The sequence below is a fragment of the Pan troglodytes genome, chromosome 2 (genome assembly GCF_028858775.2).
Source record: "Pan troglodytes isolate AG18354 chromosome 2, NHGRI_mPanTro3-v2.0_pri, whole genome shotgun sequence".
Taxonomy (NCBI): domain Eukaryota; kingdom Metazoa; phylum Chordata; class Mammalia; order Primates; family Hominidae; genus Pan; species Pan troglodytes.
Genome location: NC_086015.1, coordinates 67,328,555 through 67,346,086, shown reverse-complemented (window position 1 = coordinate 67,346,086; position 17,532 = coordinate 67,328,555). Strand labels below are relative to the sequence as shown.

Sequence of the window (17,532 nt, the reverse complement as noted above, 5' to 3'; positions counted from 1 at the left end):
TGTTATCTATAAAAGTACACATACTTCATATGAAATTATGCTCCAGAAAATTTCCTAGAGTGGCTTTTCTTCTCTGGTTTATATTACACTTGGCCTTTTTCCTTACATAACATAGTGAAATTATTTAATTCTAGTCTTAGTATTGTAGTGATAAAGATCATCTAAGCTTATTTAAAACCATAAATATTCCTCTTATCACCCCTCCCAAGAGAAAATTAGCATTTTAGGAGAAAAATAAACCTATAGGGAAAAAAACCCCTCGGTTTTGTTCCAAGAATGTCTTGTAAAGATTTAGATTGTACTTGAATTCAATACATAACCAGAGATTACATATGGGTTAATGAGTACCAGAATTAAAGCTAATTAAGATTCTGTCTCTTTTTCAGAAAATAAAATGGATTCAGCCTAATTCAGTCTTCCAAATCTTTTATTGATATAATTACTAAATGCAAATATTTATGAATTGCACAGGCAGTGTTCAGTATTATTTAAAATAGCAAAGAGCTATTGCTGCAGCAAAGGAAAGAAGGGAATAGAACATCAATAGCTTCCCACAGATCATTTGCTCACCATGTTTATGTGAGAAATATTCAGAATATGAGGTATGCCCCTATTAATGGACTCATCACTCTGAAGTGGTTCCAAGGTCAACATGTTCACATTGCTTTTCAGCTGAATAGAAAATGTAATAAAAGAATGTTTTTGTCTATCCCATTTTACACACACACATGCACATACATATGTATCGCCTTAGAAAAAATATATATCTTTTGAATAAATACAGGTCCTTTCTGCCCTGGATAACATTCTTTTCCTCAAATTAACGAAAAGAGAACTGAATATATTTCTTTAAAAGGGAACTGAATTTATTTCTTTCCTCTTTCAGTATCTTTCAAAGAACTATATCCTTGTGATATTTTTGTCAACAAATTGTAAAGCTGAAATTCTCATCAGTAATTCTTCAGTTTTATTTCCCCATGTTAACTTTTAATTAACCAAATTTAAAATTAAACTTCCTATGCGAACCTCTATATAGACACCTACAATGTAAAACAGATCATAGCAATAGTGCTCAAATCAAAGCTTCCTTTGGAGTGGGAGTGCTGAACTGTCGCTACTGTCCCCCACCACAACCCACCCCCACGTCCAGTCAGGAAGAATCCCTATGGAACCCTGGGGACCATGGAACCCCACTTAAATACCTTCAAGTTTGAAACTATATTTTTCTGGTTGTTGAACACAACCTTCAAAGTTATGATGTCATGTGGTAGAGTCTGAGAGGTAAATTACAATTTATACAGTTGAACTTCATCCCTTTGCCAATATCCTGCACTTCAGCTGACATTAGCTCTGTTGGAAAGCCACAGCCCTCTGCTGGTATGTGTGTACCCTGCAGCCAGCTAATCCTCCCTAAATAGTTTCTGTAATTACTGATCTTAAGTGATCACTCCCTTTTCGTGTACTTGTGCAGGTTGTTTTTAGACTCTCCAAAGTCAACCTTTTCATTTATCTCTATTTTTAATGCCATTTATTAAACTTGGCCCCTATTTCAATTTATTCAGGTCACTTGAGACCATATTTCAGCCACCAAGGATATTCATTTATCCTGTAACCTAATTTCATTTACTAGATTGATGAGGTTAACTTCTTTAACATAGAGCACATCCCACGTCCCACATCCCATCTCATGCCTACTGAATCATAATTTCCAATGGCACATCCAAACAACTATTTTTTTACATTCTTCTCAGATGACTCAGATCCACTCCTAAATACAAACCACTTCTAGAAGTCTTAATAATACAAGTAGTTGGTGGCAGTGAATAGGTCAGGACCAAGGACAGAGACCATCAACACTCCAGTTGATTTTAATCCATAATTTATACTGGATAATTCAACCAATTAAGAATTCACTGACTCTATCCTCTTCTAACTTACTTTTACTCTGGGGTAACTTCATCTAAACTCTTACTTCCATCCAGATATAACTGTTTACAATGTTTTTGACTATTCGAAGCCAAATTTTTAAAAAAGAAATTGCAAAATTGATATTTCTAGTATGACTTCTTCTTTCTCCATGAGCTCATAAGCCCTTTATCTATTTGATTATTTGTCCTACAATATGGCTGTGAATTGACATTAAGCTCCTAAACCTATATGTTGTTGTATCCACTTATCTCATTACCCCACCTTTTTAAAAGCATCACCAATATCTGAGCAAATTGAAAATCTCTCTTAATACCTTGCACAAAAGTGAAATTTATTCAGAATAAGATAAATGAACTGATTTATATTTCTGCCTTTCCATCTTTATGAAGCTTCAATATTTTTAGAAGTGGTATGTTTTATATTTCTAGACCAGTGGCCACTCTCTTTGACAGGATAAATAGAAAACATGAGTTTGGTGTAGAAAAGCTTTTGCAGATAGTAACTCCAGTATTATTGTTAGTCAATACTATTTGTTAATATTTTCTCACCCTTCTACATCAGGGGATCTGCATCGTCAGGGGTAGCAGTGACAATAGAAGTAATAAGGTTGTGGTGATAAATTTTCTTTTCATACTTAATATTCTTCCTCATTATCATGCACAATTTTATAATTGATGCAAGCAATGAATCCTTTTGGGAGGTTATAAAAAGAGTCTGGGCGGAAGGAAATGGTATTATATGAGCCTTATAGCACTTTCACTGTAACCTGAAAGTATGGACATTCTAGGGTTGTGTTCTTAGTATCTAGGCAGTACCTGGCACTAGTGAGATTCGAGTAATATTTTAATGAATAACCAAATAAATTACCACATGAGTAAAGAACAGCTCATCTCATTTAATCCAAGTAATTACCCCATGAATTAGTTATCTTTCTTTATCTGACAGAGAAGAAAACGAGGATCAGAGATGTTTAGTGACTTGCCTAAGATCACACAGAGTCAATGTCAGAGCAACAACCCAAACCTACATGTTTCAGCTGCCAGATCATGAATACATTTCCTCTCGTTCTAAACTGAGTTATCACCAGTATTGAGTTTGCTTCGTGGTTCAGCCACCTACCAGCTATAGACCTTGAGAAAGTCTCAGAAGCTCTCAGAGACAATTCTTCTCACTTAAAAGGAAGAAATATATGTTACCAGCCTTGCTTATCCTGAAAGGTGGTTTTAACATGCAAGAGAGATAATGCATAAATTGTGAAGTACAGTCAAACCTGAGGAATTATTATTATTTTTTCTGAAATCTTCCCTAGAAGAAAACAATTAATTTAAAAGGCTGATAACATTAAGAGGCTGATATTTTCTACTGAAACATATGCCGGGCAAAGTAAAAAATTTTTAAATGACAGCACCAAATAGCAATAAGGTAAGTGGTAATTATGGGAAATAATGCTGGCTTCCAATAGTAAGGTACACAAGAACATTATTCTAAATGGTACAAAACCCAAAAGTACTATTTGCTACCATGTAGATTATTTGCATAAGAATATTACAGACATTCTACTTACTACAGTTCAGTCTCCATATTCCTGCAATTGTTTGGATAATTCTAGTGGTGGTGGCAGTCTCCTTCCTCAGGAATCATTTAGATAATGGTTTTTGCTCTCCATGAAATTTTTTCTTATTATATGTCTAGTAAAAGACTGAAGGTATAGAGCAATTTTAGAATCAAGGTACTAAAAGGAACAGATTTTGGAAAGTAGGATCAACATATTGGCATCTTTGGATAGAGGCTGAGATCTCTGCTCATTATTTCAGTGTCAGCATGAAAGGCCTCTTCTCATGGAAGCCTTTCCTAATACCCACCTTAATAAAGTTAGGTTAGGCCTCCCTGTCAGCATGCAGTACTTTCACCCTATAGCATTAATCACAACTGTGATTATACAGTCATTGCTATATAATTATTCAGTGTTAGTCCACCAGACTCTAAGATCCTTGAGGATAAAGGTTACTTTACTTGCTCACGTTTCTTTTCCTAGGGCTTAGTGTTGGGCTTGGCAACATGGTAGGCTCCATTTTTTTTTCTTAATAAACCCGTCCATGAAGCTAGAATAGAGAGATTATTGTACTATTTATCTTAGGAAACCTGTTTCCTAACATGGTGCCTGTCACTTAGTGGTTGCTAATATGAGAAAAAGACAGTTAAAACTTCCTGTTTGGGTCAGGATAGGCTTGAATATACTGCAGTAGCAAAACAAAAACAAAAGCAAAAACAAACAAACAACAACAACAACAAAACACACCAAATCTGATTAGTTTTAAAACAACAGAAGTTTATTTCTCACTCATGTTGTATGTCCATCACATGCTAGGCTAGTTTTTCTTCACGCACACATTCAGAGACACGGAGTGAGCATGGCTTCACCATCTGAACACCTCTGGTTATGGCAGGAGGGGGAAGATGGCAGGGAGATAATGCACCAGCCCTTAAATGGTCCTGTATGAAGGAGCATGTATCACTGTCACATTTTATTGGCCATAACCGGCCAATTGGCTACACCTAAAACCAAAGGGATAGAGAATGGAATTCCTTCTATAATTAATTAAATAATTGCATATGGGCAAACATTAAAAATATTTAATCTATCCTCAAAAATATTCTAATAATATTAGCTATTTTTTCAGGAGTTGCCCCATAAGGCCACCAATTTCTTATTTTACAGGACAATACAATGTTTGTGTATACTCATGCATATATATATGTGTAGAAATATGTATATATATATTTGTAGAAATATTTGACTGAAGTCTTAAGTTAATTAGCACCCTATAATAACTATAACTGCAATCACAGCTATCATCTGTATGTACTTTGCGGCCCACATCACCCTCACAATAATCTTATGAGGAGGTAATATAAACTGAACACCTGTTGTGTTGGCTTTATATCCCCCCCCACTTTTTTTTTTTTTTTTTTGTAGACAGAGTCTCGCTCTGTCACCCAGGCTGGAGTGCAGTGGTGCAATCTCTGCTCACTGCAAGCTCCACCTCCCGGGTTCACACCATTCTCTTGCCTCAGCCTCCTGAGTAGCTGCGACTACAGGAGCCCGCCACCATGCCCAGCTAATTTTTTGTATTTTTTTTTTTAGTAGAGATGGGGTTTCAACATGTACCTTGTTGGCCAGGATGGTCTTGATCTACTGACCTTGTGATCCACCCACCTTGGCCTCCCAAAGTGCTGGGATTACAGGCGTGAGCCACCGAGCCTGGCTTATATCCATTTTTCCTTCTCCTGGTAAGACCACTCTAAGCTACCTTCAGGGAACCACAATTCCTTCATTGCACACCATCCTGCTGGTGTAATTTTAACAGAAACTTACCTTGCCCTGATCAAGATGGGCATATAACCCAGCATAGGCCATTGAGACTCTTGGAGATTTTCAAGATTCTGAATCTCCTGGATATTTCCAAATCACTAAGAAATGAAATGTAAAAGATAGTTGCAACTGTATACCTCAGTAGTGACATTATAATATAGTCATTAATTTATTCCAATATTTATCGATTGTCCATTACGTGCAGGAAGCCATCTGGTATTTCAGCAATGTACCAAATACATGTATCTCCTGCCTTCATGGAGTTTACATTCTAATGATTAAACAGACAATAAACGCAAACACACACACATCATGGGTGATCTTGGATAGCAATAAGTGTTATGGACAAGAATGTAAGGAGTTAGAAAATATGGTGAAAAGATATATAGGGGGAATATCTTAGGTAGTGCAGTCAGTAATGCTCCTTAAGGGGGCACTCTGCATCTGAATGAAGTGAGGAAGTCAGCTATGTGAATATCAGTGGCCAGACAGTGTTCTAGGCCAAGGGGAGTTAGAAAATACCAAGACCCTAAGATGGAAATGAACTAGTATGTTCAAAGAACATCAAGGAGGTTAATGTGCCAAGCAAGGGGTGGAATGCTACGTAAGGAGTTTGGAGATGTAGCTAGTGTCCAGATGATATTGTGTCTTATAGGCCAAGATCAAGACACTGGGTTTTACTTTTAACATAATAGAAAGTCATTAGAGGGAGCAAGAAGGCTAGACATGCTTTAATTTTATTTTTGAAATAATTCCTCTGGCTGTCATGTGCAGAACAGCTTTGAGACAGGAACAACGGTTGAAACAGGGAGAAGAGAAAATAAGTCATCACAATGGTCCAGTTAAGATAGGAGGGCTCTTGGTTGGCAGGCCATTGTGGGAGGTGAGCAGTGGTCAGAATCAGGGTATAAGTTTGAAGGGATGATGGGAAGAATTTGCTGATGGACTGAACATGGTGTGTGAGAAAAAGAGAGTGAAGATGTCTCCGAGATTTTGGGCTAGAATAACTGGGTGAAAGGGTGTATGTTTACAAGAATAGGGGCTGCTGGAGTTTGGAGAGATAATTACATATTTTATTTTGTAAATATTAATCTGAGACACTTATGATCCATTTTGGTGGCGATGTCACACAGAAGTTTGATGCATAAGTCTAGATTTTCAGAAGAAAAGCAGTGGCTGTGATGTATATTTGAGAATCAGATGAGACTGGCTATAAATTGCCGCTTGATAAATCACCAGGGCTGCTTGATTCTGATTCTTTCTGAGTCTATTTCTTTAGATTTTTATTGAATCTGCAAGCTACCCATAACTTCATATAAATTCTTACATTTACCAAAGTTATTTTCTGTTGTTTATAGCCAAAGACACTAATGAATGTTATTATTATTTCCACCATATCAATATGGAGACTGAGGTTCAGAGATGTTAGGAAACTTGACTAGAATCACAAAGATAATAAGGGGCAGAGCTGGGACTTGAGGCCAGATCTGTTTGTAAGATACCCCCTGTTTAAAGTCAGAATACTACAGAGCTGCTACCTGCATTGTCTCCTTAACAAGAAAGCTCCAAAAGTCTGGGGCCATGGAGTACTGCTCAAAGTGACCTCACAGTGGCAAGAAAAGGCAGGAGAGAGAGGCACAGACTTCAAATGGAAAAGGGCATCTCTCTGGGAGTGCTAGCAGTTGCCAACCTTAAATTTCAGGAGGCATCTCAAAGTCACAGAGAATTTGCTTTTTATTTTCTGGTAGCACGCTGTGATTTTACACTGAGCCTCTGTTGCAATGTGCAAACAACTCAACTCTTGGTTAAGTTCTCCTAACGGTAGTGTGGTTGGGTTGATAAGGTGAGGGGAAGCTGTTATTCTGTGAGTGGTACAGAAATTTAATTCACATTCAAATTCTCTCATGCAGGTAAAGTCTCCTGTTTGGAGAATCTGGTCAGATTTATCTACATGATATCAAAAACATGGTCCTGTGAATTCCTTATTTAAGGTCAGCCTCCCCTTAGGTCATTACCTAGAAAGAGGAAGGTGCTTCTCTTGCTCACTCCTATGCTCCCCAGAGCCCAGCACAGTTTCTGGTACTCAGTAGAAGTTTAATACACATGTTTTGAAAAAATACACGGAAAATATTTTAATTTCTTAATAAAAAGTAAAACGTTTCAACAACACTTAGTATCATTAAAAAATAATGGAAGACTATTAATTGGTATTATAAGAATTTTACTCTAGAGACTCAGGGAAGAAGAGGATTTTAAAGTGGAAGAGGCGGATTTTAAAGTGCTTATGTTCAACAGCTCTAATGTCAGACTGCCTGGGTTACTATCTCAGCTCAGCCACAAACTAGCTATGCCAGTTCAGGAGAGAATCTTTACTAGGATTAGTTTCCTTATCTATAAAATGAGGATAATAGTAGAACCTACCTTAGAGTTCTGTTTTGAGGATTAAGATAATACATGTGAAATATCTAGACGAGTGCATAGAACATAGTATGTGTTAATTAAACTTCAGTTCTAATTAATGTTGCAGTCCCTCCATGCAACTGAACAATGTCCTCATTCTTAGGTATTTTTTTTTCATGTGTTATGAGGATATATAGAATAATAGCTCCCTAAAGATGTTCATGTTCTAATCCCTGAAACCTGTGAACCTGTTACCTTACATGGCAAAACTGAGTTTGCATATGTGATTAAGTAAAGGATCTTGAGATGGGAGATGATTCTGGCTTATCCAGGTGGACTCAATGTTATCACCTGTCCTTATTAAAAGAAGCAGGAAGTCAGAGCTAGAGAAGGGGATGTGATGACAAAAGCAGAGATTGGAGCCATGCAAGGAAGGGGCCATGAGCCAAGAAATGCAGGCAGCCTCTAGAAGCTGGAAAATGCGAAGAAACAGATGCTCCCTTAGAGTCTCCAAAAGGATTACAGCCCTGTGAACACCTGCGTTTTAGGATTCTGGCCTCCAGAACTGTAAAATAATTAATTTGTGTTGTTTTAAGCCACTAAGTTTGTGGTAATTTGTTACAGCACACACAGGAAATGAATTCATCATTCAATAGCCATTTGTTGATTGCTTCCTAGGTGTAACAAGATGTGTAACACCCAGTGCCCAATCTCAAGGAGCTTACCATTGAATGTGGCACCCTATACTGCAAAAAGCTGTCATAGCACAGATTTTACGCAAATGAATCACTCCTCAACCCTCAATTCTGTTTATTTGCAAGAAAAGATTTTCCTTTTTCTTTAGTACAACTTTTTCCTACACTATAAGATGACAATTAAATGCCACTCCTTCCCGGAAAAATGTGGCTGTGTCACAAAGTGAATGGAGATGTCAGGTTGCCAATACATTCAGTCATAATGAAGTATAGGGAAGTGTTAATTCATGTAAGCATAATCTCCTTAGATGCTAATCAAAATGCAGATCCCTGGGCCTCAAATAGACTAATTGAATCTGAATTTTAGGAGTAAGGCCCAAGAATATGCATTTTATAAAGCCCACAGGTGATTCATGTACACACTTAATAGTTAAATCTCCTGAGTCTCAGAACCTAGAAAACTCCTACCTCCCTCTCCCCCGAACAGACACACAGACACCTATGCTCTGCAAATGAGAATCCAGCAGGGAGGGAATGGGGATTCTTGTGGCCTGGTAGATGAGTTAAAAGAAGGAACTCAGTGGGGAAATGCTTTATCTAGTTTTCCAAAAGACCTGATGGATAAAAGCTACATAAAAATGTGACGTCCTTAGCTACTAAGGGAAACCAAAGACTCATGGCTAGCTGAGATGGAAGAAAAGCAGCATCACTGAAGGGTAAAAACCATTCCAATGTCAGGACATTGATTATTCTTCAAAAGAGAGGAAAAAAAGAGAGAGAAAGCCCATGCTCCAGGGCACAAATGGAGATTCCTGAGATGTTGGTAAGGGGACGTCTGGGGTGGGAGGGATCTCTGGTCTCAAGCAGGGATAGTGTGAGCACCAGAGCAGCTGTGGAGCTCACCTTACAGGTACAACGATGAACAGGGATAGGAAATGGGCCCCAGGACTCTGATGAAGCTGAGAAACCCAACTCCAATTCCAGGTATGTGAGAAGCTAGGGCACTAATGTTTAGCATTAAGTAAAGGATCACAAAGAGTCACAAAGATTTGTAATAATTATTGTCATCATCTGTGGAGCATTCAGCATTTTTCATGTGAGGAATGGAAGGCTAAGAGTGGTTAAATATGTCACCCAAGCTCATATAACTAGAAGAAAGAGGCAAGATTACAGCCTGGATATTTTGCTTCTAGAGCCAGCCTGCTTAACTTCTGTATTGTAATACTGGGCTTCAGATTTGCTCACATATATTGACTTATTGCTTTGTTTTATTTGCCTTCATCGTTGAGAAAAATTCTTCCTTTTCCATTTCTAAAGCTGCCTATAAGTTTGTGTCAGGGAAATATGTTTCACATTCAATAAACATTAACTGAGTACCTAGTGTGTGCCAGGAACATATAGACATGGGGACCGGAAAGGTGAGTGTGACCATTTGGCTTTCTTAGATTCATAGGAAAAGAGCAATGATGACAATAATAAATGCAATGAGTTATTTGAGGGCACAGAGAACTGAGGAGGGCACTGACCCAGTCTGGGATTCAGGGAAGACACCACTGCTGACTGACCTTGAGCAAATTGTTTAATCTGTCTCTCTGTTTTATTCCCTCATCTGTAACAGAGGTAATGACAACAGAATCTTAATAGGGTCATTGTGAGGATTAACTAAGATGGAATTTGTGAAGCACTTACCATACTGTCTAACACATAATGAGTGTTTAATAAATGCCATGATATCAGTGGACACCTTGAATAAAGGCCCGAAGAACACCATAGAAGTTGTCCAAGTAGACTGTGGTGGTTAACACATTCTTGATGCCTTCTGATCCCAGGATTATTTGGTAAGATAAGCTCCAATCAAGCTTCCTCACCCCAGGTACTGTACTAACTGCTGGAAAGTACAGCCAACATGGCCTTCATTGCCAAGTTGATGGAGCTTCTGGACTTCCACAAAGGACAGTGAAAAAAAATTTAAAGTATAAGTAGTAAGAGGAGAAGAATGAGCATCTTAGGATGAACAACATGATGTCTTATTCCCTGAGGAGATGAGCTTGAGCTAAGGCCAAGGGTGAGTAGGAGGGAATGTGGAATTCCAAAGACTGAAAAGGGGCAGAGAAGATCACAGGCAGAGAAACCACATCATATCTGCACTAAAGACTCTGAAGCAGATGTGAGTTTCCAAGACACTCATAATCAAACAATACCAACACAGGGTTACAGCTGTAACAAGTGCTGTTAAGAGAACGTGTGCAATGAGGAACTGATAAGTTATTTTCCAGCTCAGACATGGTGGATGAGTCAAAGTTAACTAGGTGGAGAGCAAAGGGGAGAGGGAGAGGGAGGCCCAGGCACTGGCAAAGGCTGTGTGGCAGAGAAGGGGGCTGAGCACTGGCTGGGGGGGCCAGAGTACTGAAGCACTGAGAGGTGACGGAGAATGGGAGGGCATGGAGGATGAAAACGAAAGCAGGGAGCGGTGCATCAGAAGTTATAGGGAAAATTCAGAACCTTTAAGATTTCTGAAAGTGGTAGGAGTCATTTGGGATTTCATGCAGGTGAATAGTATGTTCAAAATTGCATTTTCAAAGGATAACTCTGGCTGGTGAGTGTGAAATGTGAGGTAGGACCATGAGGACGTGGAACAATCAGTGGGAAAGCCATTACCAATGGCACTTACCCTAGCTCTGGAAATCTGAATGATCTGGAAGTTGGGGTGTTGGGTCCTTCAGTAGCCTCCAGTAGATGCTGGTCTTAATCTCACTGCAGCAGACTCTGATGTCAAACATTGGGTGAAATCAAATCAATTGCCCTGGGACTTTTTTTTTTTTTTTGACAGGGTCTCACTCTGTCACCCAGGCTGGAGTGCAGTGGCATGATCTTGGCTCACCGCAACCTCCACCTCCCAGGCTGAAGCCATTCTCTGCCCTCAGCCTCCTGAATAGCTGGGACTACAGGTGTGTGCCACCGTGCCCGGCTAATTTTTGTATTTTTAGTAGAGATGGGGTTTTACCATGTTGGCCAGGCTGGTTTTGAACCCCTGACATCAAATGATCCACCTGCCTTGGCCTCCCAAAGTGCTGGGATTATAGGCGTGAGCCACCATGGCTGGCCTGCTCTGGGACTTTAGGTAAGATACTCTTCATTTGTTGAGCTTCTACTTCTTTATTTGCAAAAGGCAAAGCATACATACTCCCCAGCTTTGCTACAAAGATCAAATTAGATAATACATGTGAAAGTGCTCAACAAATTCTGATAGTGGTTACTATAAAGATGCATGTCAGTAGCTCATAAAGCAGGCTCCATTCTGCCTGAAGATGCAAATGATCATTTCTGCAGTATTTTCTACACTCAGAAGACATTTGAACAAGAATAATGATGAAAGGCAAGCGTTGATATAGTATTTACTATGTCAGGCATCTTCATAAGCACCCAACATACATTAATATATTTAATTCTCAAAATAACCCTCTGTTACGTGCACACTTCACTTCTCTCTTTATCTACTCCCTTTGCCATGTGAGTTTGAAGTTCTTCCTACTAAGGGATCCAAGGATACTTCTCATGTGCTTCCACTTGCCCTTGTTATGTCTTTGCCATCACCATGAGAAGAGCATCTTTACTAGTCTGTTGGTTCAAAGAGGACAAGGGACTTGCAAAGCAAACTCTAACCTGCAGTTAGGTTTGACATTCATGATGAATTATAAAGGCTTTGCCCACACAGCCCTAAAGTGGAGGTTTGGAAATTAGCCAGCAGTTGGATCATGATGTGGACGGATCCGCTGGATGATTCAGGAAAGCAAACCCTTACCCTGCAGTTAGGGTTTGCTTTACAGAGCCAGCCCAGCAAAGCTCAGAGTGGTCCACTGAAATCCCAATTGCCCCTTATTTATTGCAAGCAATAGCAAATGATCATTGTTTTAATGTTCTGAATTTTAAGGTGGCTTGTTATGCAGCATTTTGTGGTAATCACTAATGAATGTACTCTATAAGATGGTTATTATTATTAATGCTCATGTTATTTGTGAGGAAACTCAAGCATAGAGAGGTTCTTCAGCAACTTGTTTAAGTTCTCTGGCAGCTTAATAAGTGTCAGAGCTGGGATATGAACCCAGACAGCCAGATTTCAGAATCTGTGTTTCTCTCTTTCATACATACAGCCTCCTAAGGAAACCAAGTCCTTCACATTTAAAGCATTAGTTGATCCAAAAGCAACACAAAGCTTGAAGTGCAAATAAATGAAAAACAAGTATCTGACAGCACTATATTTTTGTGCATTAAAATTCACACAAAAATTGGATATCATCTCACAAAGAAAATGTCTGTGCATGGAATCTTATCATATCATCACTCCTAACATTAAGAAGCCTGCTTCATTTGCCTAGCTGGAGGTGTTAACAGCTGAAAATGATGTAAAACTTAAGTTTTATAAGTGGAGGGGACAGTTTGCTTAAAGTGGCACTTGCAAGAGGAGGATCGGAGTCATCAGTGAGTCAGGCAGGACTGTGACTGCCTAGGACCTGAATCATCCGATTGATCTGTCCACATCGTGATTCAACTACTGGCTAATTCCCAAATCTCCACTTTAGGGCTGTGTGGACAAAGCCTTTTTAATTCATCATGAATGCCCCAAAAGCCCAGAATGTGATGCTTAAAACATAGTAGGTGTCAAGCCAAAGTCAGAGTTTCCAATTTAGCAGGTGGCCTGTGGCATCACTAATTCTAGGCAGCTTCACTAGATCCCCCTCCCTGTGGAAGGAGATAAATAAGGGAGATATATCCCATTCCTAGGAAAGACATTTTAATTACTGTGGGTTGATAGCAACCCCTTACTCCTCTGAATTCCTGTAACACTCTATTTGTGTTTTTCTTACAAAATTATCCTCTCTTGTTTATCAGTGTATCACCAGTGCCTTGCACACTGCCTGGCACTTGGCAGATGCCAGCAACTCTGTGTTAATGAATGAGCAAGTAGTCTGTACTGAGAGACAAAGAACCTGGAATGGAGTTGCTCTCCAGATTGCAGTGTCTTGTAAAGATTCTCCACCATCTTTACATAATATATACAATTATTATTTGTCAATTAAAATAAAATTAAAAAGACAAAGTGATATGGTTTAGCTCTGTCCCCACTCAAATCTCATCTTGAATTATGGCTCCCATAATTCCCGCATATCATGGGAGGGACCCGGTGGGAGGTAATTGAATCATGGGGGCAGGTCTTTCTGGTGCTGTTCTCATGATAGTGAATAAGTCTTAGGAGATATGATGGTTTAACAAAGGGGAGCTCCCCCACACATGCTTTCTTGTCTGCCACCATGCAAGACATCCCTTTGTTCTTCCTTTGTCTTCCCCCGTGATTGCGAAGCCTCTTCAGCCATGTGAAACTGTGAGTCAATAAAACCTCTTTCCTTTATAGATTACCCAGTCTCGGGTATTTATTTATTAGCAGCGTGAAATGGACTAATACATAAAGGATTCTCCATTGTTTCTGCAAACCTAGGTGCCTGAAGTATTTTTGGGTCTTGTTCATCAATGTCCCCTTTTTTCTATTTGCTTCCCAGTTGCCTTTTAACAAATTCTCTGTTTACATCAGTTAGCTGGAACTGAATTCTGTTGCTTGTAGACATAGAACCTTAACAGATAGATAAGTGCTTTCCCAAGAGGTGATCTGTGGACTACTTGCATCTGAACCATCGAGCTTTACGATACTGATCCACAGTCCTCACTATAGGCCTCTAAATCAGATTTTCCAGCCGAATCTGCCGGTTGGAAAAGCTCCTCAGGAGATTCTTTTATTCACTTTGAGAACTGGGTGAGAGGATTTTCAAGAATCCTTCCCACATTAAAATTCTAAAATTGTATGGGAAAAAAAAAAGAACAGCTCCTTGCAAGCCTTCAAGTCTTGATGATCAACTCCTGCTCACCTCTTTGACCGCATTTCCTATCCCTCTCCCCTCAGTGCGCACCACACCCCAGCTTTACTGGCATTCTTTCTGTTTCCACCCCAGGACCTTTGGACTTACTGTGCTCTCAGCCTGGCACTCCCTCCAAGGTCTTCACAGGCTGGCTTCTTCCTTTCCTTCAGGTCGGCTCCCCAGAGAGCAGGTTTCATATTTTCCATCCCACATTGCCCCACAGCACCCATGCTGCCGATCCTAGCATCTTAGCAGTTCTCACTGTATGAGTCTATTATCATTCATTCTTTAGCAGTTCTCAGTATCTGAGTCAATTATCATTCATTCTTTCACTACTTCTTTTATCTCTCCCCCACTTAGAACTTATTAAGTTCCAGGACAGGAAGAATGGGCTTTATCTTGTCACCACTCCATCCCCAGTGCCTGGAACTTTACTTGTGACATAGCAGGCAGGTTCTTAGCAAATATTGTTCAATAAATGAAATCTATAAATCTTAGATAATCTTTGAACGTTATCCTACATATGCTATTACTATAAAAGCAGTCTGAGAGTAATAAAACCAAATGTCACATTTACCTTCAGGAATTTGTCATCTCAGATAACATTCCTCAGTGTTATCACCCACTGCTCCCAAATTTGATCTCTATTGCCAGAAAAACTAAAAAGAGCTACTGTTTTAATTTCAATTTCCTTGTCTAAGGAAAACCTGGCCTAAATTTTCTTAAAGCAACAAAGAACCAAGAATCTTTGCTTCTTGGAAACGGGAAAGCGAGCTAGAATGATTCCCTACTAGGGTGCACTCACACTTGATTTGAAAAGCACACGTACCCTCTACTGGAAGTATGCAGTATTGCAACTTGAACTCAAACTGTCAAACACATTAAGCAGGGAATGTCAAGTGTCCTGTTACCCCTGAAACTGGATGAAGTAAGCAGAGGAAAAGAGCAACACAACAACAAATAGATGAGCAGTACTTATGGTGCTTATCTGTTCTGAGGGTTAAATCGGCCAAGATCAATTGGGCAGATCACTCAGAATTCTGGCTTCTGAGATGTTCAGTGCATTTCCTCTTGTAAAACCAACGAAGATCAGGGACAACTGTTCACTTTAGGACAGTCTACTACGTAAATAGGACTAATTAGAGAAAAAAAATGCAAGAAAGCATAATGTCTGATAAGGGGCACACAGTCAAGAGAGTGAGGATATGACCTAAATGGAACCCAACTGAGGGTCAGATTCCTCATTGGTAAAACAAGGAAAGGATTTAGAATAAGTAACCATAAAGGAGCTGCACCTTGAACAGAGGTCGAGAAGTCACTAACTGATGGGCTCGGGGGCCAATTCAAGCTATAGACATGATTTGGCCCAACTATTAATTAGGAGGGACAAGGGTTCTCCAGTTTGCTACAGTATGTTTGTCTGTCTCCCCTGCACATACATGTATATTTCCGATTGTGGTGTCAATAGCAAGTGCAAGTGTCATTTCCGTTTAGCACACTGCTGATTTTCTAACAGCCAGCCTGTTTTATGCACTCATTTTATTTGCCTGGTCCCTGCAGGCATTTGACTTACACTTTTGCCTAGTCCCTTTGGCTGTTTTGCATAATAGTGCAGTGTCTGTTCTCTTCACTGCAAAGTGCATGTGTGCATATGCACGCACACACTACACACACATACACAGGCATACACACACAGCTTTAGCAATATGGCTTTTCTTTCTCCTCCTATCACGATATAGTCTGAAGTCCCACTTGCAAAAAAAATATGAAGAAGACAGAGCTGTTCATCACTTGATGTCAATCCCCAGCACAGGGCTTGTAGCAGGTCCAATGAGAGTGAGATGTTGGTGTCTGGCAACTGCCTGGGTCTCTATGAGTCATCTTTTCTATAAAGGCTGTATATATAGGGAATAGTCTCCCCTATAGAGTTAATAATTGTGTTTGTATGTGTGTGTGTGTGTGTGTAGAATAATATTAACCTCTACCTGTTTTCCCTTCCCCTTAATATTTGAAAATACTGTGTATAATTATAAGTGTGAAAATGTGTTCCTATTACTAAGATTCCTTTCCTAAAATGTCATAGATGAGACAGTATAATGTAAGATCATGATATGTTAGCTCTTCTTATCAGTTAGCTTTAGTTTAAAGAGACTGCAAAAGACCTGCATTTTAGAAATATAATGCCAGGATATTAAGAAAAGTTATATTTAAATTTTGATTACCTTAAATGTACATGGACAACTCAGTGGATTACCTTATTTTTTGCATTTGCCTTTATTAAAAAGACAAAAATAAAAGAAAGCAAATGAAACCAAAAGACAAAAATCAAAATTAAGTTCAAAACGGCAGTCTGGTACTCAGACTAGGTACAGCTGTACCTTCTACGCTTTCGCCACCTACTGGGCAAAGGCAGTTGATGCTCAAAATGCTCAAAAAGGAACTTGGATTCTCCAGATAACAGAAAACCCTAAAGACTCCTCCAAAAAACAAATTTTATAAATTCAGTAAAGTGTCAGGATGCAAAATCAACATACACAAAATCAGTGGCATTTCGATGCACCAATAACAATAAAGCTTAGAACAAAATCGAGAAGGCAGTCCCATTTACAATAGCTACAAAAACAATAAAATGTCTCGGAATATATTTAATCAAGGAGGTGAAAGATCCCTACAAAGAAAATTATAAAAGAAATAATTTTAAAATTATGAAAGAAATTGTAGATGTCACAAACAAATGGCAAAACATCTCTTGATTATGGATTGAAAGAATTAATGTTGTTGGCCAGGCGCGGTGGCTCGCGCCTGTAATTCCAGGACTTTGGGAGGCCGAGGTGGGCGGATCACAAGGTCAGGAGTTAGAGACCAGCCTGACCAACATGGTGAAACCCGTCTCTACTAAAAATACAAAAATTAGCCGGGCGTGGTGGCGCGTGCCTGTAATCCCAGCTACTCAGGAGGCTGAGGCAGGATAATTGATTGAACTCGGGAGGTGGAGGTTGCAGTGAGCCAAGATCTTGCCACTGCACTCCAGTCTGGGTGATAGAGAGAGACTCCATCTCAAAAAAAAAAAAAAAAATTAATGTTGTTAAAATTATCATACTGCCCAAAGCAATCTATAGGTTTAATGCAATCCTTATCAAACTACTCAATGTCATTTTTCACAGATCTATTCATATGGAACTAAAAAGAGACCAAAAGTCAAAGCAATCCTAAGCAAAATTAACAA

The 17,532-nt window shown here is 39.2% G+C and overlaps 1 protein-coding gene and 1 long non-coding RNA gene across 3 annotated transcripts in view; both read right to left on the bottom strand.

Annotated features, from left to right (window-relative positions):
- Positions 1-17,532, bottom strand: part of SYNPR (synaptoporin) — a 336,983-nt gene that overhangs the window by 246,684 nt on the left and 72,767 nt on the right. The gene's annotated exons all lie outside the window — the stretch shown is intronic.
- Positions 1,950-16,940, bottom strand: LOC107970673 (uncharacterized). Its single transcript, XR_001713405.3, has 4 exons — positions 14,415-16,940; positions 11,069-11,163; positions 5,306-5,400; positions 1,950-4,485 (listed from the first exon to the last, which is right to left on the bottom strand). It is a non-coding gene; the product is annotated as an uncharacterized LOC107970673 (long non-coding RNA).